The following is a 22816-nucleotide window of genomic DNA, read 5'->3' as shown; positions in this document are numbered from 1 at the left end:
TTTATTTACTGATTCAACAATACATGGGACACCTATGTGACTAGCATGTTGTTGGGTGGCAGAATCAGAAAAATGAAGACATGGTCTAGGATTTCATGGGCCAAGTGAATAGAAGGATAAAGCAGACATTTAAAAATACAAATGACAAAAGCAAAGCACCAAACTCAAACTGGAGAGAAAGGGAAAGCTTCCTGGAGACAAAGTTTCCTGGACCTCTGCACAGTCCTGAAAAACAGGTGGGAATCATAGCAGGAATGATGAGTGCTTCCCACATTGAGGCAAAAGCACATAACTCCTGTGCATTACAGGTAGTTTATTATTCCTGAATTGAGACTGGAGAAAAGGAAAGACAGAAGTAACAGGGCTAGAGATGCAAGTACAGGCTCAATCACTGAGGGCCCTGCATACCATTCTTAAGGAGTTTAGACATTAAATTTTAAAGTTTATTTTGGTATAGTGGGTGACATGGTCAAACTTTTTTTAGAAACATCACTCTGGTAATGGTGTGGAATACCTATAAAAACAAGAGAAAACTAGAAACAAGAAGGACAGGTTAAGAGGTTTTTCAAAAACAGACATGAAAGTGAATAAACTCAAATGAGAAATAGATTCAAGAATGAATGAAAAGCTATAAGCAACAAGACCTGATAATGTGCAATAGGAGCCTAGGATGCGCCCAGGTTCCTGCTTGAGTTTATGACTAGATGGGAATACCAATCACCAAGAGAACATCAGAAGACGGCAATGGTATGACCATTCCAGAAATAAAGATGTGTCCTGAGCAAAAGTTTAAAAGGCTGAGTTCTAGTACTTTACAATGCTGCTATGGACTGAACTGTATCCCCTTCCCCCTCCCCCCGCCCCCAGAATTCAGATGTTAAAGCTATAACCTTCAATGTGAAGGATACAGGGCTTTTAGGATGTACTTAAGGTTAAATGAGGTCATAAGGAAAATTGTCCTAATTCAATAGGATTGATCCAAGAGGAATAGCTAGTTATCCCTTCCTCACTCCCTTTCTCCCTCTTTTCACATGCAAGTACCAAAGAAAAGCCATGTATGGACACAGTGAGAAGGTGTCTATCAACAAGCCAGGAAGAGGGTTTTTATCAGAAATCAAACCCTGCCAGACCTTGATGTTGGATTTTCTAGCCTCCAGAACCATGAGGAATTAAATTTCTGTTGTTTAAGACACCCAGTCTATGGTATTTGTTATGACAGCCCAAAGTGACCAATATAGATTTCAACTTTCCCACTGCCCCTGTTGCAAGGAATATACTACTACACACTATGCTACATTCCTCTCTTCCAACCATAATCAGGAGAACAATGGTTGGGATCCTCACTCAAAGGAAGATAATCTAAGTGCTGACTGGCAATGTAGAACGAGGCTAGACTCTCTCTTGGGACCTGAAGAAGAAAAACATTGCAAGAATAAACCAATAGCGGTGAAGATATAGTTGAAAATAGAAAGATAAGTGAAGATAAGATAGGGCACAAGCCTGAGTTATTAGAGCAACATAAATCAGCTGATAGAGACAGAACACAGCTGACATCATGAGAGTGGCAGGTATTCCTCAGGGAGATCCAACACAGCCAATGAGAGGTAAATAGAATCACTGGTCTCTAAGATACATAGTCACTGACATCCATTCTTACGGTGAACTCCATTTTGACAGAGATCATTTGTATGAGGCTCTGTTGATTGCATTCAAACACACCTAACTATTCGGAGCCTGTTTGGGTACAGCATCACACTATCACACCCCAAATACACCAACCCCTTCAAGCACTCTGCTTAAGAAGTGCCTTGTTCCTTTAACTACTTCACTTGGACATTCTACTTTCCATAAAGATTTGAGGGAGCTTACAGGCAAAGGTAACTTTAATAAGACCACTGAAATAATTAACAACCTCACAGGGAGGATAGTTACATCAGAAAAACAAGGCACAGGGAAGCAGCTACTATGGCAGGTGAATAAAACATTATGAAGTATTCAGTTTTAATCACAGCCTGACAAAAGCCACTTGGTTCCAACCAAACAAAACAAATCCGTTGTTGAAAAATATATGTGAGACCTAACTGACAAGGTTTCATTCTATCAATGAAACCATAGTAACTGTGAAAAACATTTACAAATAATTAAAATACTTCTAACAAATTTCAGTCATAGGAGAATAGAAATACTTTCCTTTCAAACTTCACTAGAAAAGCAAGCCAAATATGCCCCTTAAAAAATTAAAGTAACACACACACAAAAACCAGAAATGGAATCTATAATTTATAAACCATGAGGGAGAAAAAGGTGTAACAGAGAATATTCAAGCAATCTAAAAGATGCTGGGGACAAATAAAAAAGGAGAAAAGGAAAAGACACAGTCAACAAAAAATACAAAACAAGGAGACTAAAATAAGTCCAAACATCTGTATTCACAATAAATATGAATGGGTTAGACTCAGAGTAAATTCATAATCCAGATTTTGAAAATGAAATTGAGTTGCAGAATAGTTTGATACTGTTTGCCTGCATTTTTAAAAATACATAAAATAACAATATTTGCTTACCTATAAATAAGTATATACATACTTTCATCATATTCAACAAGGAGTTAAAAGGATACATTCTAAAATTGATTATAGCAGTAGTTACTTTTAGAGGTAGACAGATGAAAACGGTAGTCTCAGATCAGGGAGAGATCAAAAGGGAACTTTAATAAGCTTTCTATATTTTTTTTTGAGGAAACTATAACTTTTATTTTTTTTTAAGATTTTATTTATTTATTCATGAGAGACACACAGAGAAAGGCAGAGACATAGACAGAGGGAGAAGCAGGCTCCTTGCAGGGAGTCTAATGCGGGACTCAATCCCAGGACCCCAGGATCATGACCTGAGCTGAAGGCAGACACTCAACCACTGAGTCACCCAGGCATCCCAGCACACTGGAATTATACTGAAGTCTCCTCTGGAGTCATAGTCTTTGGTATAACAAATTTTTTCATAGCCTATTTACCCATTTTGGGCTAAGGCTAAAGAGTAGTATCCATGGGTTTGATGAGAAGCCCAACGTCAATGGCAATAGTATAGTGTTTAAGAGCACAAGCTCTGGAGTCACACTGATTGGGTTCTAAATCCCAGCTTGGCTACTACTCAACTATGTGACTTTCAAGAAAGTCATGAATCTGAGTCTCCATTTCTTCATCTCTAAAATGGGATAATTACAGCAGCTGCCCTATAAGATTGTTATAAATATAGATGAAGAGAGCCTTATGCATAATACGAATGGTAGATTATAGTACTGTTTGTCTAGATTTCTTAACCCTTTTTGAAGGGCCTCTCTCTGTTGAATGATTATATGTATATCTCTGTCCTGTTGAATTCAGGCATGGCTTGAAATAATGACTTGCTTAATGAGTCACATAAGGAAACTATAATAACTTTTAGAATGTTTTTGAAGTATGTATGTAAAAAGTAACTGGGCTGAAATATTTATGGATAAAATGATTAAGTGTTTAGTATCTGCTTCGAAAAAATAAAAGGACAGAAGCAACAGGACTGGCCATGAACAAAAGGCTGTTAAAACGGATTGATACATGAGGATTCTCTGTAATAATAATTTATTGTAATAGGTACATTGTAAAATGTACATTTGAAATTTTTCATAATAGATATTAGAAAAATAACAGATGGGCAGTAAACATGTGAAAATGTTAATATCTAATTATGGAGAATAGAACTAGAGAAGATTATCTCCTTCTTCATAATTTACAATATTTTTTAAATCCTATCATTCTTCCCAGGAAGAAAAAAAAAAGGTTTCACTTCAAACTATGAAGTTTCTTGGGAAAAAAAAAAATGCCACTGGTTAATGCTGCCAGAAAAATAATTGTTTCAGGCTCGATAACTTAACTCCAAAAAAAGGAAATGAAATGCTCTGAAAATATTTCTTCAAAATTAATATCTCATAAGGGATTTTTATTTACAAAATTTTTATTTTAAAAACAAAGCTTTATTCTGATTTACTGATGGTTACTGAGCTGCTAGTTGTACCAAGCCATTTTAGGTAAGAGCCTTAGAAGAGAAGCTTATGGCTCTGGATTAGCCCACTCTGTGTGTGAGAGAGCAGCAAGGCAGGAAGTGATAAATGACCACTGCTGTTCTACTTCTACAGTACAGACCCAAATCCCCACCTCTGGAAATGATGAGTGAACCCAAGAGTACACATAAATATAAATATAAATCTGTTTTGATTAAGAGAAAACTTATTTATCTTTCATGTACATTCAAGTAACAATAGAATGAACAGTGATATCTAAGTTAATACTATAAAACAAAAAAAAATACTATAAAACAGAGAAATGGCAAATTAATCCATAATTATGTAGACATAAATCAAAATTATTACTTTGACCAAGAATCCACAAACTCTAAACAAGTTTTGGTGAAAATAATATGAGCTCATTCCTTTACATAGTAATTTCCTAATAGGGGGAAAAAAACCCTACTGAAAAGGAAAATACATATAATACACAAGTTGGAATATTTTATTATAGGTATACTCACACAATATATTTATACTAACATGTTCATTAAACTTATTTTTGTATTTAAAGCGACTTCCTTTTATTTTTAAGACTGTTGGCTGGAGATAAAGGGCTCACTGTCCTTTCAAAAGAGTATGCATGTTCCATCCTTAACTGCAGATTCTCTAAACCACACAGATAGTTAACGTTATAAAGACACCACATTCATGGCCGCTTCCAGAATTACACACTTGAATTATATTTTGTGATGCCTTTGAGTTAATCTCTCCTATTTACTGCTCACACTCAAGTATGAGAGTCAAAGTTAGTGTTGAAAGGAACAAAAAACTTGTAGCTCAGAGACATGCTAACACTCACGGAGGCATGGTTACGTAACAGATCACTGGTTTGTCTGGGATTAGAACCTTAGGCTGCTACTATTACTCAACTGATTATCTGAAAGGCTGAACTTTCTTTCCTTTTAAATATATTAGACAAATCAATCCTGTTTTTAGTTTATTGTATTATATTTATTTCCTTTCTCTTCACCCTCACTTATAATTAAAAAAAAAAAACCCCACACCAAGACACATGTACACATACACATAGGAGAACTATGGACTCCACAATACCTTCTTTCCAGGCACCCTTTTTTACATATTTTCCATCCCTAATGCTCTTAGTATTTCCCTATAAGCACAAGGACCCTCCCTCTAAAATTGTTACCTTACACCAAACACGGTGATCCAGGGAAAAGATTTAGATGCCTCTGAGGATGCACATGTAGCCTCTTCTGCTCTCCCACTCCCTAGTTAAACTCAGATAAATTTAGATTGTTGGGAAATTTGCCACTGTTTGCTACGATATTTTCAGTGTTAAGGACCAAAATGCAACAGGTCAGCATATTTCTTGCACCGAACCAGGTAGGGGGATTCCTCCCAGGGCTGCCCTTGCTGGGGAACAACAGGCTGGCATCCAACTCCAGGGGCACCTGCTCATAACACACTCACTCTGGTCACATAATTTTTGAGGGAAACTGAAAACGCACAGAAGGATTAACTTTGTGCCAGAATTCTCAGGTGCAATTCCTGCACAGGCAACAAATTCTCCAGAGAAATTACTTCAGGCTCCTGCCTCCTGCCCTTTTGCCTGCCTGGAATGAGGCAATTCTCCTGTGGGCCCCCAGCAAACTGTATCCTTGATGCTTAGAAAAAGCACAGGTACTCGAAGTGTCCCCGTGGGACCCTGAATCACGGCCAGGAGCTGCTGTTAGGACTTATCAACTGCAGGAGGAGGTGACAGTACAGAAGATACCTGTCATCTCTCGGCTGCCCGCTCAGAGACTGGACTTTCATTGAGTTTGTGAGATCTCAATGATGATACCGAGGCGAACAATACAGGGCTTTGTCTGTTGGGACTGAACAATTTGTCAGGGTAAAGCCCTAAAGGACAGTATAGAGACAACCTTTTCAATACAGACAAAACTGTGGAAAGGGAGGAAGGGGGCCGCACGACACACAGTATTATAACTGCTGCTTCGACGCATCTCCCCAGCCAACTATCTCAAGTTCATGCTCCTCACCCAAGGTCCATTTTCTAGGGCATTTCTCCATTATTTTTCAAATAACTTTTACTCCTGCCATTTCGCCATTATTGTTCCTAATTATTTCTTCTGTTTGGGAAGCTTTTCTACGAAAATTATGAATACTATCATCTATCATATCGCCTACTTGGCTGTTACAGAGTTTTAAGTACTATACATAATTAGATATTATTATTCCTCCCCATCAATCAGTGCCTCCTAAATTCAGTTTGTGGCCCTCATGAATTCCCTCTGCTGAATTTGGATAGGAATAGGGATTAAGATTACAAATTTCACTCAGAAAAGGGCAGGCTCACATTTCTGATAGGAAATCCTCTGGGAAGAGAACAGCATGCTAGAGTGATATTCAACAGCCTGATTTTCTCCCATGTCCCAGGTGTGGGGTGACCAGTAGTCCACATGCCCTATTGGTTTCATTGCCAGCTCTTTGCACAGAGAAGTACCATGCATGTACTGAAAAGGCATGGCCAAAGATCATGCCCTCTCTGTGTCCATTTTTGCAATTCTTTTCATGGGGCAATTCAGAACCCTTAAATTCAGCCAGAAGAAGAAATCAATGCATTTTTTACAACTATTAGTGCTTCATAATTTCAAATATATTATTTGAAGATGTAAAAAATTCCATGCACTTTTACTCTTCCCATAACTTGGTAACAACACATTTTCATATGTGGAAGTAGAAGGCCAAAGAGATTACTAACTTTCTCAAGGTCACATAACTCAGATTTTTATTAAGCAATCATATTCCACAGCCATTATGACGTGGGGGTACTGAAAAGTCTACGTAATAAAACACCAATAATTATCTGAAAGTATCAGCCAAAGTAATCTAATTCAGCTACAAGAGGATTTGGGGACAGAGAAGAAGGAAGAAATAATAGGCTTAAAAGCTTATTCAATCAGATTGGATGTCTGTTACTAGATTCCCTAAGTAACTGTTAAATTTTCTATGTCATTTTGCTGATTAAAAAAAAAAAAAAGGCAACTTTATTCCTCAGATATAAATTGACTATCAAGCATCCCCTTCAAGAGGCAAAGTTTCCAAATATATATTCACTATTGATGTCTAAAATGTAAGCTTGGTTGTAATCTACAAATTAAAGCAATAATTTGTTATTTGGACCTTTAAAAATGCTATTCAGTAAAAAACAATAATAAAACTGCATATAAGAATTGATTGCTATTGCATCTACTATACCAGTAATTCTTCCATGGAATTAAATAGTCTCCATGAGTGACTTTTTTTAGGCAATAAACTAGCATTATTTTCATTGTATGAAATCAAACTATCTATGAAATAGCTTCCCTATATCCCTGTCTTCTTAAACAGAGCATATATGCTTCACACACATGCATTTCCTTTAATCCTACCAAGAGCTTCATATTAGATACACATATTTTTAAATAAAAAAATTGAGGATATCAGAATGATAAAGTGTTTTCACCCACATTCACAAAGGCTGTCAGTAATAGAAGTCAACCTAAGTCTGATTGATAGCAAAACCAAGAACTTTCCACCATAGAGCTCTGTGCTTTAACACTACTACTACAGGTAAGGAAATAATTATTTACCTTCAGATTATGTAGCCCCAGGCATCTATGCTTTCAGAGTTTCCAGGCTGCCTTATAAAGCTCACTTAAAAAACTCTACTATATTACTAATTGTGAGATCCTGAGCTGCTGCTGTACAGTGGGCATTAACAATAACATGCAAAGTGCCTGGAAATAAATAATAAGCATACCAAAAACTATTGCTATTATTATCTTGTCTTCTATTAGTGTCTGGACTCTAATTTCTCCATTTTGCTATTTCCAATTTGCTCTCGGATTAATCAGGCTTATTAAATCAGTAACTCCTTAACACAAATGACAATTGATGTGTCTGAATTGGGACCCTGCAAAGTGCAAAAAAGAAAGTACACAGCTTTTAGGACACTTATGTTCTCATTGCTGAAAACTACACTGTTTGTGCTATTGAATATCCCTGAAATTACCCCCTACAATACTTCAAAGAAGTAGAAATGAATCCAATCGTTTCAAACTCTTAAAAGTCAGCTTTGTCAAAGAACTGACTCGTAAAGGTAAAATGTCATCTACCAGGGAAGACAGGATGAAGAAAGAACAGATTGATGTATTGCAAGACACAGATAAACAGGGCAGGAAAGGAAGAAAAAAAAATATGAAGTGAGGAAGCTGAAATGGAAAAGAGATAGAGAGGCAGCAAGATCTTTACAAAACTCTCAGAGAAGTACTGAGCATTCACCAGCCTCACAGGAGGTGGAACAGTCTGAGGTCACAGAAGCACAGGAAGAATGGAATCATTTCCCCCACCAAAGTGAAATCTGATCTCAAAGGAAGAAGTTCAGCTCTCTCTTCTATCACCCACCAAATAGCCAAACACAGTAAAGATCATTAAGTCTGAGTCACTTTCCTTATGACTCAGTTGTCAAAATCCTGTAAGATAAAGTATGTGTAAGTATGTAGAAAATGGAAGTGCTGTAGTAGCATTTGGCAGTAGCATTATTACCAGCAGTATCAGCATCAGAATGGCTGGTAACGTTTCCTAATTTTAAGAAAATCAACAGCAAAAAAAAAATATACAAAACACAGCATTGATTCAGCAAGATTTTTTTTTTAAGATTTTATTTATTTATTCATGAGAGACACACACACAGAGAGAGAGAGAGAGAGAGAGAGAGAGGCATAGATACAGGCAGAGGGAGAAGCAGGCTCCATGCAGGGAGCCCCATGCAGGACTCAATCCTGGAACTCCAGGATCATGCCCTGAGCCGAAGGCAAAGGCTCAACCACTGAGCCACCCAGGTGTCCCTGCTTCAGCAAGATTAAGATAAGTACACACATATTTAGCATGATATACTCGCAAAAGATCCTTCCATTCTCATTCAAATAAATAGGGGCTTTTGCAACTACTTTTGCATTCATAATTTTATTTTTTTTATTAAAGAGGGCCATCTCAAATTCTACAAACGTTAAGCCCCCCCAAAGTCTGTATCTGCCTCTATCACTGAAGCATATGGTAAAGCAAAATATAGACAGGTAACTAACTTTTGAGCTCTCATTTTAGTGGAAAACAGTTAAGTAATTACACTGCAGTGTGATGTGCTAAATTCTCTGGGAGTACAGAGAAATGCAATGCTGTCAGCATGCATCAACAAGAATTGGGAGATGTGACATGTGAGCTGTCCCACAGGACGCACAACCTAGGAGTGTGTGGGAGACAGCCAGGAGAGGAAAAAACATGTCTTGCTAAGGGAAGGAAAACTGCTAGGGCAACGTAGCTGTAAAGAAACCAGAGAATTCAAACGACAAGGGTTCTATAGTACTGGGCTTCCAAACTAGACAGGAGCTAGGAAAGCAATGTTTCATAACCCCCTTGGGGCCCTTTCCCTGCAGGCAAGGCAGCACGTGGGGAATGGGTGGGAAGCGACAGGCAGTAACTGAAATTCATTTTCTGGAAAACCAGTCTTGGTAATAGAGTAAATAACTCATGAAAAAGAGAAAGAACTATGATAGTATAATCAGATATTCAGCTATTAAAGCAAGCCAATCGAAAAATAACACAAGGGAGCCTGGGTGGCTCAGCAGTTGAGCGTCTGCTTTTGACTCAGGGCATGACCCCCGGAGTCCTGGGATCCAGTCCCGAATCAGGCTTCCTGTGGGGGGCCTGCTTCTCCGTCTATGTCTCTGCCTGTCTCTGTGTCTCTCATGAATAAATAAATAAATCTTTCGGGGGGGGGGGGTGGAGAAAAATAACACGAGCCAAGATTAAGGCAGATACCAGAAAAACAAGGAAATATAGACACGTTCATCAGAGGGAATCAAAAAAATTCAATGACTACTAGACGTGTGCTGGGGGCTGGCAGACTGAGTAACAGCAACAGACACTGACTTTCAATGTTTCCAATTTGGATAACTAAGAAATACTAAGATACTGTTAGCTTAAACAGCAGAAAGATATCTTCTGTTTTTAGAGGAATGAGTAGAAATGCATTATTTGTGAACATATCCAGTTTGAAATGTCTCTAGAAAACAGGAAATATTAAAATTTAAGCTCCATGGGAGTTTTTGTTGTTTTTTTTTGGTTTGGTTTGGTTTAGTGGTAGTGGTAGTCCCTTTTGCTCCCAGGGCTGTATCTCCAGAACCAGAAATAGTGGCTGGTTCAGATAAGGCACTCACCAAATATTTGTTGAAAGAATGTATCAACTACACATGTGTATCTAAAGGAAAAAGAACTCGGAAGACCCTAAAAGTAGGCAATCATTGGGCTTTAGGTGTTGCTGGGGATAAAGAAGATTAATCAGGAAGAAGGTACAGATTAACAAGGAGGGACAACAGAAGTTGGAACCCTAGCGAGCATGAACATTTTAAATTCAATATATAAGAATTATCTTAGTGGTAAAAATCAATTAGAAATGAAGACCTTAAGCAAGGTAATGAATGAGGGTGTTCATAAAAAAAGAAAGGAAGGAAGAAAGGAGGGAGGGAGGGAAGGAAGGAAAAGACAAGACTGACCCTTCATGCTTGATCACTCTAAGTACCATATTCAGAAAGCACCCACAATGGCCAACACACTAGGCAAAGTTATTTATGATGCTGACACTAAATATTAAAGCTTATTTCACATCACATTGGTTTCTAAACCAATGTGAAGACAAATTATTTATGGAAGATGGCCTTAGTAACGTCCAATTAAAAACAGGAAGAGATCAAAATATCTTTTTTTTTTTTTTTAAGTATACTCCACACCCAACGTGGGGCTCAAACTCCTAACCCTGAGATTAAGAGTCACAGGCTCTGCCACTGAGTCAACCAGGCACTCCAAGATCAAAATCTTAGATATCAAACAAAATCTGTGAAGTAAACTAAAAATCCCAGTAGAATCAAAACCAAGATGAAATAAAGCCTACTTATAGAAAGAAGAATATATCTAAATATATATATATATAATCAGCCATGATCCTCTCTTATTCATCTCTACACTAAGCCAAAACAAATTCACCTTTGGATCTTCTGTTAATTGACTATGCATACACTCAAGAAGAAAATAAAATTCGCTCACAATAATAAAAGCAATGTTTTACCTAACCTGTACTAAAGAACCGTTGGAGAGAACCTTGTATTCCTCTGACGGCAAAGAGATGTCCTTGTCTAAATCAGCAGACAAGCTTGTCAGTCAGCAATAGTCTACATTGCTGAGAGTACACTGAGGAAAGTCAGCAAAAAAGATGACAATTTACATCTTGCTGGCAAGATTCCAAGTAGTTCAGACAAGGGGAAATTATATAAAGAATCCAAATTCATATGAACCTATCCAAACATGAACCTTAGCCATATAAGATAAATAAGCATGAACCAATTCAAATCTCTACTTACTAATTCACAGATAATTGTAATAGGCTACTCTACTTAGTCACCACATATAATTTCATAGGACTCACTGGGGCCATCTTTGAAAACTGGTATTTTCTCCCTGAAAACATTTTAAGAGACCTTATTTTCTTTCAATAAACATGACTATTTGCTTCTTAATTAACTCATCTGTAATTTTACTACATTCATTAACTGTATTTTACTATGATACTCAAAGGACTAGCTGTTAATATTAAGAATATAAACCAGCTTTTCCTTTTGTAATAATCCAGAGACCACATCTGCCTTAACTGATATTGTTTGGGTTGGTTTTTTGTTTTTTGCCACTTAATTTCAATTAAGTCATTAGAAAGTAGAGACAAACATACGAGTATTAAAAAAGGCCCAAAATATCTAAATGATGTCAACAAGAACAACAAGTTTTCACAAAATGATGATCATCTTCTCTCCAATTCTTGATACATTTGACGATCTTAGGTGTAACATACAGAATGGCAATGATTTGGATAAATCAGGCACCAAATTACAATTTAGTTATATTTACTATATATGATTGTCATATAAATTTGTCACAGGAAGTGACAGATAAATCTGTCAAAATCTATAAAAACTACAAAAAATATGCAAGTTAGTGAGAGAATTAGCCGAGCAGTCTTAAAGCTTTGAGCTCAATATTCACATGGTAAGATATAAAAGTCTGTGGAAAGCCTCAACACCCACGTGACCAATTTTTTGTTTGTTTTGTTTTTACATATCATGTAATATTTTTAAAGATTAGGAAATTTTAAATCTCTTTTACAATTGCTAGTTTTTTTAAAAAAAATTAAATGTGATTTACATATTTTGAAACCTCAAATACATTTTATAAGGGCACTTAAATTTTAAGTGTATTCACGAGGCATGGATTTATTTTTTTTTTTTATTTTTTTTTTTTTTACGAGGCATGGATTTAAAAAGACTGAGTAATATGTCAAATACAAAAGTCTGACACAACAAGGTTGAAACCAAGGACAAATACACGACAATGGACAAAATACAAAGGAATTCTAACTTATTTTAAAAAAAACCCCTGAACGGTACATCCATTCAGTACAATGATCTAGCACTCAGCAATAAGCAGTATTAAACTATGAATAGAAGCAACATGGATGAATCCCAAAATACAGAGTAAAAGAAGCCAGATAAAATGAGAGAATGTCCTGCATGATTCCATTTATTTAAAACTCTAGAAATGCAAACTAATCTGTCCTGACAGAAAGATCAGTGGTTACTTGGAGATAGGAGATGGGTAAGTAGGGCAAGACAAGAAAGTATTACAAAGGGCCATAAGGAAACTTGTAGAGGTACTAAGTATGTTCACCACCTTGATCATGGGGAATGATACACAGTGGCCAAAATTCAACAAAATGTGCACTTCCAATATGTGAAGTTTATCACGTCAATTATAAATTACACATCAATAAGAAAAATAATCCCTCTCCCCCTCTTGAGAAAAGGGTGGAGTCTGAAAGTCCTTAGTTTAACACCTAAAAGATGTTCACTGAACTTCACAGAGCAGGCAAGGGAGCAATAATCCTGGCCTAGGGGCCGTTTCTTTTGTTTTCCTTCCACAGGCATAAAACACCTAAAAAATACCTCATGATTGAGCCTCCAAAATTAACTATGGACTATGTAATATTTACTTTCAAGCAGAGACCAAGATTAAATAATTGATGCTCCACTGGTTTCCTATGTGCCACATCGTAGTTAGCCATATTACTATATCTCCTCAAGAGTCAATGGACATTGGTTCACACAATTGAGATCAGTTTCAATTCTATGTATGGATGTTTAATAACCTCTGATCATATTATCTTCACTGAGAAAAAGAGCAATCAGTAAAATCTACTGATCACCAAACAGTGCTATTTATTCATGTGTATTATTTGAGGGGGGCTGATATATAGGTGACAATCACAGGCAAGTTTAATTCTTTGCACTTGTCTACCTCATATATTATTTTATATGTGTTATTTTTATTATTAAATAAGTTACTAAGGAAATAACTATCTCATGTCTTTTACTATATAGTTTTAAAATATAACTAATAAAGTAAATTGCAAAGTATCCCAAAACATATTCAAGTTATCAACACTACATTATCAACACACCCAAATAGGTCTTTCCTATTTTTTTTGTAGTTAATGTCTGTTTTTCCTCTCTTACAAGAGTTTCCTTTTTCACTTTCCCCTCATGCATTTATTTATAGCACCTTAGATCTGAAGGTAGAGTGCTTTATAAGAAAACAACAATGAATACTCTTTTCTAAGATATAAATAAAACTAAAAGGAGAAAAAAGACCAGAATTTCCGGGCAGCCTGGGTGGATCAGCAGTTTAGCGCTGCCTTCAGCCCAGAGCATGATCCAGGATCAAGTCCCGCATCAGGTTCCCTGCATGGAGCCTGCTTCTCCCTCTGCCTTTGTCTCTGCCTCTATCTCTCTGTGTGTATCTCATGAATAAATAAATAAAATCTTAAAAAAAAAAAAGACCAGAATTTCCTATACTAAACAAATGTAACCATCACAAGCAAGAAGGAAAAAAAAAAAAAAAAAAAAAGCAAGAACTTAATTCTCAAATTCTCTTTAAACTTAATTTCAATTTACTTTTTTTTTTAACTCGGCGGGCCAAATTTGGAAAAATTCCATTAACATTTCTCTAACTCAATTAATCTCAACACCTAAAAAAGTTTTTGTTATTTTATAATATACAATCTAAATTACTATTTTAACCTCAATTTTTTCCAAAAAGGAGAGGAAATTTCTGAGGGGAAAAAATGATTATGTAAACTACTTGCTCACAAAACATGCAAGTATATACAGTTTTTAGGTCAATGTAATTTAAAGAATAAGTTTTGCTGTTTTAATCAGGTTCCAGAATCATCACGAAATGTTTACAAACATTAACATTTCATCTTTGACAAATTTAATGTTTTACTGATGTTTTTAAAGGAATAGAGGAAATATTTTTTAAAATTAGCGCTTTTATGAAATACTTAAAAAGGAAACTAATGTAGCACTCTGCTCATAAAAAGCAAGAACCAGTTTCTCAGTGAAAACCAGGAAAAAGAAAACAAGTGGCTTCTGGCCAAAGATAAAGTATCTCTTTCCTCAAGTAGCAGTTTCTTTCTTCCCAAACATCAAATTACCTCAATAAATGCTTAGACTAACACAAGAGCCTCCTGTATGACCTGCCTCCCTGCCCTAAACCAGTCCTTTCTTCAAGGTCTCCACGGATTTATAACCTAGGTCTTTTTTTTTCTTTTTTTGTAAAATTTTACTAATTTATTCATGAGAGACACCAAGAGAGAGGCAGAGACACAGGCAGAGGGTAAAGCAGGTTTCCTGCCAGGAGCCCGGATGTGGAACTCGATCCCAGGATCCTGGGATCACGCCCTGAGCCAGAGGCAGATGCTCAACCACTGAGCCACCCAGGAGTCCCTATAACTTGGGTCTTTTTAAGAACTTTCTTAAGGGCTGAATTGTGTCCTCCTCTCTACCTCCCCAAAATATGTATGTTTAAGTCCTAACCCCTGTACCTCAGAGACTGTATTTGGAGACAGAGTCTTTAAAGAGGTAGGTAGGGTTAAATGAGGTCCCTGGGGCTCCACTAATCCAATTCGACTGAGAGACACAGGGAGGAGACGGCCATCTACAAATTGACAGCAAGCAATCCTATGTTGATCTCTATTTTCTTTGAGATGGTATAACTTTTACTATGTGTAAAACCTTCTTACTCTTCCCACTGTGTGATTATTATTTCAACCAAGACAGCAGACTTCTAGAGCAATACTTTACATTCTTCCCAGTGCTTAACCCAAAGCAACGTACCTCCTAACCCGTCCATTATTATCTACTAAATAAACGATTACCTCAGATCTTCTCAGAAAATATTTCACAGGAAGGCAACAGATTATTTAAGCAGAAGTAGTTCTTCATCTCCTTATTCTTATTCACCCACACAGAACCCCACTGTAATTATTTAATCATAGTATATCAACTTTACCATACTAACCATCACTTCCCAACTGTGTTTATATAGATGCTCTCTTATGCATGACACTATTTCCCAAGGGAAAATAATACCGTTCTTATTATAAATATGGGGTTGATAATGTATGTAACAATGTAACTGTATCAAGTGAATTCCTATTCAGGCCAAATGTACTTTAAAATCACATACAACTACTTGAGAAATATAATAATAATAAAATATAGCATCATTCATATGTACCATCAAGCAGTCTTGAATTCTATTGGAAGTTTTCCGCTTTCTTACTTTGAAATATAGGATCATTCTCTGGCAGATGTATTGTTTGCTCTAGCAAGTATGGAAACATTTTCAGTCCAATATATCAACTTTTTTCAAGCTGCTTTATGAAATTCACAAAATACATATTATAAATATGTATATAAGTACATATTATAAATATACAAAATGGAGCCAACCTGCAACTCAACCTAAGAGGGTCAAGTCTATGAAGTCAGACTTGGGATGTAATCTACGAAAATAATCTGCCTTTAACTCAGGGCAGTTTGTTATCTTCCAGGCAATTCATTGTTGCATGCCAGCTTCTAAATCCCTTAATACTAACTCAAAACAATGGGTCCACTTCATTTGTAAAGCAGAGCCTCCACACCCAGCACCCAAAGGCTGAAAGCCTACATCAAGGCAAAATTACATTTCAAGGATTCCCACAAATCTGAGCACACCCACATTGCAGATATCTAGTAAACTCTGGGGACAGCTTTCACTCCTTCATGATATATGTGCATTTAAAAGGTATCTGACTGACTTAGTTCACTCAGCATAATACCCTCCAGTTCCATCCACTCGAAGTAAATGGTGGGTATTCGATCTTTCTAATGGCTGAGTAATATTCCATTGTAAGTCAGTTGGAGAAGCACAATCACCATATGGTTTCACTCATAAGTGCAATATAATAATGAAAGGGATTATAAGGGAAAGGAGGGAAAACGAGTGGAAAAAAATAGAGAGGGTGACAAAGCATGAGAGAATCCTAACTCTGGAAAACGAACAAAGGGTAGTGGAAGGGGAGGTGGGTGGGGGATGGGATAACTGGGTGACAGGCACTGAGGAGGGCACTTGATGGGATGAGCACTGGGTGTTATATGTTGGCAAATCAAACTTCAATAAAATAAATAAATAAAAAATAAAAGGTATCTGAAATGCAAAGAAGCCTTTAATGGTTAAACAGGCTCTGTGATAGGGATTTGGAGCATACTGAAAATGTCTATGTGATAGGGATTCAGAGCATACTAAAAACAGTAACTCACATCTTGCCCTGCCTAAACAACAGGCAACAGGCTTAGGAGATAAAAGGAAGGAGTACAGAAAAAAATGAGGAAGAAAACCAGAAACAAGAGAGAAGAAATGAAACACCAATACCAATGAAATGAAAAGAATGCATATTATACGCATGTACACATATGATTGATCTCTTAGTAATATGTTGAGAATAAACATTTTTTTGTTTTAGCAAAGGTTTAGGGAAGAGGATTGTTGAAGAGTCAAGCTCCCTCACAAACTAGCTTTGCCTGAAGTGGTAACTTCCCTGCAAAAATGTATTCCTGACATCCTCTAACCCCAGCTGCTCTCCACCTAAATGAACAAAACTGTGATTCTCAAAACCTGCTCAGGTAGCACGGTAGCAAGAAGCCGCCAGAACTCAGCGAAGAACACCTTGAAATTGGGCTATCTATATTAAAGCAACTACACACATAATTTCTGCCAATCAGAAAACTCACTTTATCCTAGATTCTGACAAAAAAGAAAAAGAATCAAAAGGTTAAGAATCTTTCTGAGAGTGAAACTTGGAAATGTGAAAATCCAATACATTAACTTAATCTAACTACCTACTTGGGAAAAGTCAGCCACTTCAGAGGACACCAGAAACAGTTAAAGGCAATGAAATTAAGCAATGCATCCATCACAAGAGGAAGTATTTAAGCAATTCTTTTAAAGCCTGCCCTAGGTTGGCAATTTTTTCTGTAAAGAATAAGAGAAAGGCAACATACTTTCTTTCATACTTTGAAGGCTATGTATCTGTGTCTCAACTATGCAACTACTCAACTCTCCCACTGCTGCTGTGAAAGGAGCCAGAGACAGGAAGAATCCACCACTCACAATACTAATGAGTGTGGCTGTGTGCCAATAAAACTCTACTTATAACAGCACACTGAGATTTGATTTTCATATGATTTTCACATGCCATGATATAATATTCCTTTGATTTTGTTTTTGAGCCATATAAAATTGCACAAACCACTTCTAACTCCTACACTTTAGGGGAAAACAGGCTGCTGCTGGCCAACTTGGCCTGTGACCCATAAGTTTAGAGACCTCCGTTTTAAAAGACCCTAACATGGTGGCACCTGGGTGGTTCATTGGTTTAGCGCCTGCCTTTGGCTCACGGCCTGATCCTGGGGTCCCGGGATGGAGTCTCACATTGGGCTCCCTGCAGGAAGCTTGCTTCTCCCTCTGCCTATGTCTCTGCATCTCTGGGCGTCTCTCATGAATAAATAAATAAATAAAATTTCTTTTAAGTAAAAGACCCTAATATGAACTGAGCGAGGATATAGCTCAATCTAGAAAAAAACCACGTTTGTAAACTAGCTCATTAGCTAGCAGGAAATCTGGGCAGCCCAGACAAGATTATCCCCACCACCCTCTAAACCCTCTTAGCCCCTCCTTCAGGCAAAGGCACCAGAGCATCCATCCAGAGCTTTACGTTATATTAATAGCTCAAACCTAGGAACGGGAAGTTTTGTTTTTCTTAAATGCAATTTTTTAACCTAAATTCTATCAGGCGCTCAAGTATATACCAAATATAGATTATGTGACCCTTAAAAAAAAGTTCATTGTAGCCACCTCTACTAAAGTCAGCATGTAAAAACTCCCAAGCCCCAAACCATCACCTCGTTGGTTTTTCAGATCACGGGGTTTTTCGGTTTCTTGTTTTGTTTCGTTTTTGTAAAAGGTAACCTAAACGAGAAATGCCTAGGGAAACACAGGGGGATGTTTACAGCACAGCTGTCCACCAAGGCTGGGGGACAGCGTCTAGTGCCTTTGCTGAGTCTGAGTCTTCCCCTCTGGACATCCAATGAACATGGAGAGTACCCGACCTACGCTGAAGTCACGGTCCTCTCACCTGATGCTACCGAAGCAGCACTAGCTGCCACCGCAGCCTCCCCGCTCCACACGCAGCGCCCACGCTCGGGGTCCGCGCCAGCCCAGCGGGCTCCGCAAGCCCCACCCGCCCAGCCGGCGGGAGACGTGCCCCCGCCCCCGCCCCCGCCTCGCCCCGGCCGCGGCGCAGCGCCCCCCCGCCCCCCCCCCCCGCGGGGCCCCTCCTACGCAGGCGGCCCCAGCTTGCATTTCCATGTGATCTGCTGGAAAGAAGAGCCCGGCCTTTGTGCCTGTGCGAAGAACGCAGGCAAAAATGTACACCACCACCCCCCCCCCCGGCACACACACAGCTCCCAGGACGCAGAGCGTCTCGGAACCGCGCTTCCCGAGGCACATCCGGCATCCCCGGCTGCGGATCGCAGACAAAGGCGCCCCGTGGGCGCGGGAGCTCGAGCTCCCCCCGCGGGGGGCAGGCGATGGCAGGGCACGGGCGCCGCGGGGGACGCGGGCGGGTACCGATGGGCGGCGCGCTCGGGGTCGGCGGACCGCGCTGGAGACGCCGGTCTGCGGGGGCGGGCGGGGGCCGGGGGCTCTCTCCGCACCCGCCCCGCGCCCCGCGCCCCGCACCGCGTCACCCCGGAGGGGGCGTCCGGCCCGGGGCGCGCGAGGCCACACCGGCGGCGAGCAACAGGCTCCTGCGCCCGGGCCGCGGTTCCCCCTCTGGCACCACCCCCGTGCCCCTCCAGGCGAAGAGAAAGAAAGAAAAAAAAACTTTTAAGGCATTTGGAGTCAACAAGGGCAACGGCGGGGGGCGCCGCCCGGGCTAGGGCTGGAGCTCGGGGGCCAGCACGCAGCAAAGGACACTTGCAGCCCCGTCCTGCTAGAGCCGGGCCGGGCCGCCCGTCCGCGCGGGGAGGGGCGCACGCACCCCGCCCCCGCCCCCGCCCCCGCCCCGCGCCCCGCGCCCGGCGCCCCGCGCCCGCGCACCTCCCGGCCGGCGCGCGCAGAGCTCGGGGGCGCGCCCGGCCTCCCCGCCTCCCGGCCCGGGCCCCGGCGCCGCTTACCCGCTGGCGGCGGCCGCCCCGGGCGGGGGCGCACGGGGGAGGGGGCCGGGAGCCGGGGTCCTCTCCCCGCTCGCCCTCTTCTCCGCTGAGTAACGGCCCGGCGAGGAGCCGCGGGGTAAACGCGCACCGACGCTCGCGCGCGGCCGGGACACTTAATCCCGCCCGGCCGGCGGCCGCCCGACGCCAGCCTCCGCTCCGCCGCGCCCCCTCCCCCCGCGCGCCGCACTTGCGCCGACCGGGCTGCCGGGGAGGAGGCGGCGGGGCCCGGGCTGCCGGGGCTGCGTGACGCCTGCGGCCGGCGGGCGGCGGGCGCGCCTCGGCCAATCAGGGGGCGCGGCCCAGCCCGGGGTCCTGGGTTTTAAACCTGCGCGGCGGGCGCTCGGCCTGGGGTGCGGGGCGCGGGGGGGCCCGCGGGGCGCCGGGTCGACCCGACTGCCCAATCAGCAGCCGTGGTTGTGTTGGCCGGACGCGGCCCCTGGGATGCTCGGGACATACTTATACTAAAAAAAATGCTCCTTGTTTATCTGAAACTCGAATTTAACTGGGGTCTCTTATGTTCCTAAGTCTGGCAACCTGTGGGAACTGGTAACCTCTATTTCTGGTTTTGAGGACTTAAATGTTCATTACGCGGACTGCCCTGTGGATGCCGTCCGTCTGGGTAGTTTGCTTAAGTGGTTACGGGATGGTGATGAGAAGCGCTTTAATGATGAGGCCTGGGGAGTGGGAACTAATGACCTCGCAGTCTAAGTGACTTTTAGAACGTTACTGTGCCGCTTAGACATATCCAATTAAAAGACGGAAACAATAAACATAAAAGAAGGGTTCAGAATTGCATGGTGCGAGGAAAAACATATTCATCTCTATTTTGTGCCACTTAAGGTTGTGTTTCTGATACCTTCTATTCCTGAGCCCCAGGAATCTTTTCTGCAGAAGAAAATCCCTTCCTTTCTCAATACGGACCTCTAATATTAGAATATGGGTGGCTGAGCGGTTTAGTGCCTGCCTTCGGCTCAGGGCGTGATCCTGGGGTCCTGGGATCAAGTCCCGAATCGAGCTCCCTGCGTGGAACCTGCTTCTCCCTCTGCCTGTGTCTCTGCTTCTCTGTGTGTGTGTGTGTCTCATGAATAAATAAATAAAATCTTTAACAAAAAAAAAATATATATATATGCATTAAAGGATACTCAGAAGTCTAACTTAAAATGTTTAGAAGAATTTATTTTAATATCCCGAATTGAAAGTTCTGATTTCTTTAGCAGACTTGTAAATTTTTTCTTTCTTTCTTTCTTTCTTTCTTTCTTTCTTTCTTTCTTTCTTTTTTTTTTTTTTGGTCTATGAAAAAAAAAAGTCAATTCTATTTTTCAAATATTCACCAAATATTTAAGGGGAAATACGGTTTCAAAACATACCAGGCCCCAGAGGGAAACTGAGTTGAGCTTTAAATGAATATTTTCAGAAGGCTTCAAAATAGATCAGTTGCCTGCAAATGACTGGGAGCAAAAAAGCCAAAATGCCTTGGGTGGAGAGAGTGCCCCCAGCCTGAGACCGGTTGTGCTTTCTCAGACATAGGCATCGGTGTAGATTTGCCCGCTAGGGAAATAAAAACACTGACTAGATTTCTTTAGCAACTGTGGATATTCATCTTCTCTGGGTCCTTTGAAAATGAAGGTGAAGTTAGGATGAAGGGAAAACTCATCCCTTGTATCTTCAACACAGCTGTGTCTTGTGTAACCTTTCAGCGCTCTCAACTCTCTCCGTTGAGAGAGACAGCGGAAAGCAGGCAGGCAGTAACATTGCTCTCCAGCCCACTCTCTCCAGTTACATTTTCTCCTCTTTTCTAAACAGTTAAATTTCTGACATCAACCACCTGCATCCTGACTTCCTGCCGCCCTCACTGCCCTGAAAGGGCTTTTGCTAGACACCAATAATCTCCCTTTACCTAAATCCAATGGGTATGTTTCTCTCCTTATATTCTTTGTCCTTTCAAATGCATTCATAACTATTGAATACTCTCTTGAAGTGTTGCTCCCCCACCCCTTTATTCCATACAATCACACTTTCAGTTTTGCTCCTTCCTCTTACTGAGTGGCCAATGTGTGGGACCTGAAGCTTACACAATTTGGGGCTCTGCTTTAAGAAAAGAAAAACAAAGGTATTTTTCTTTTGAAAACTTTACAGAAATATGTGACCATGTAAACACATCTCTAGGGCTCCTCCTACGCAAGAGAAAGACCCAGAATCTTTCTTTTTTTTTTTTTTAAGTTTTATTTATTTAGGGACCACTCTATAGGCTCAAACTCACAACCCTGAAATCAGGAGCCCCATGCTAGCCAGGCGTCCCTGACAAATACCCAGAATTTTAAGCTTCATTAGCTTCAAGGCAGATCTGCCTCCCATATCAGGCCACTCTTCGATCTCCTTTGCCAACTAACCTCCCCTCCGCTCCTCAACCTTTAAATGCTGGAGTTCATCAAGTAATGTCCATGGTGAAGCCATTCACCGAGACACGGAACTGTGGAATATTATGGCTCCATTTTGGATGTTCTAGGTTTAAGTCAGGCAAACAAGGAAGTCAAATAAACACTCAGATATGCAGAGAAATTTAGGTTGAAGGTAAAAAATGATGACTCTTCCCCCAATCCATGAATACCTGGAGGGGAAAATCAGCTTACTTAGGGAGGGCCAGCAACTAAGATTATTCCATGATTCCCACAAATTAGTGTAAAACTATTGTACTACGTGCTCACTGTACGCTCTACTATTGCTTCATAGTATTCATCCTACTTTGTAATTATATATTTAGTTTTATCATTATTTATGCAGTGGTTCTCTGCCCCCTTGGGTTACAAACTCCAGGAGAGCAGAGCCCAAGTCACTGTTTCATCCTCAGAGCCTAGCAAAATGTTTCGTAACTAATTAGTGTTCAAATGGAACGGGACAAATATATGACTGCAAAAATGAACGATTCATCTAGAGAGCTTTTGTGTGCTTGCCACAGACTCATCCCAAGGCATTTCATGCTGAGAGGATTTTCTTGTTGCTTAGAAATCCCAAA

At 40.3% G+C, this 22816-nt stretch overlaps 1 protein-coding gene across 42 annotated transcripts in view; it reads right to left on the bottom strand.

Moving 5' to 3' along the window:
- Positions 1 to 19977, bottom strand: part of MPDZ (multiple PDZ domain crumbs cell polarity complex component) — a 160870-nt gene extending 140893 nt beyond the window's left edge. For 12 of the 42 annotated variants that reach the window (XM_072728280.1, XM_072728285.1, XM_072728301.1 and 9 more), the window contains exon 1: positions 19765 to 19951. The gene's annotated coding sequence lies outside the window, so the exon portion shown is untranslated. Of the gene's footprint in view, positions 1 to 18722; positions 18860 to 19216; positions 19312 to 19764 lie in introns of those variants that run through there. The other 30 variants (XM_072728271.1, XM_072728274.1, XM_072728279.1 and 27 more) reach the window with 15 other exon arrangements.
- Positions 19978 to 22816: the final 2839 nt, after the last annotated feature.

This window comes from Vulpes vulpes, chromosome 12 (genome assembly GCF_048418805.1).
Source record: "Vulpes vulpes isolate BD-2025 chromosome 12, VulVul3, whole genome shotgun sequence".
Lineage (NCBI taxonomy): Eukaryota > Metazoa > Chordata > Mammalia > Carnivora > Canidae > Vulpes > Vulpes vulpes.
This window is presented reverse-complemented; position numbering and strand designations above follow the sequence as displayed.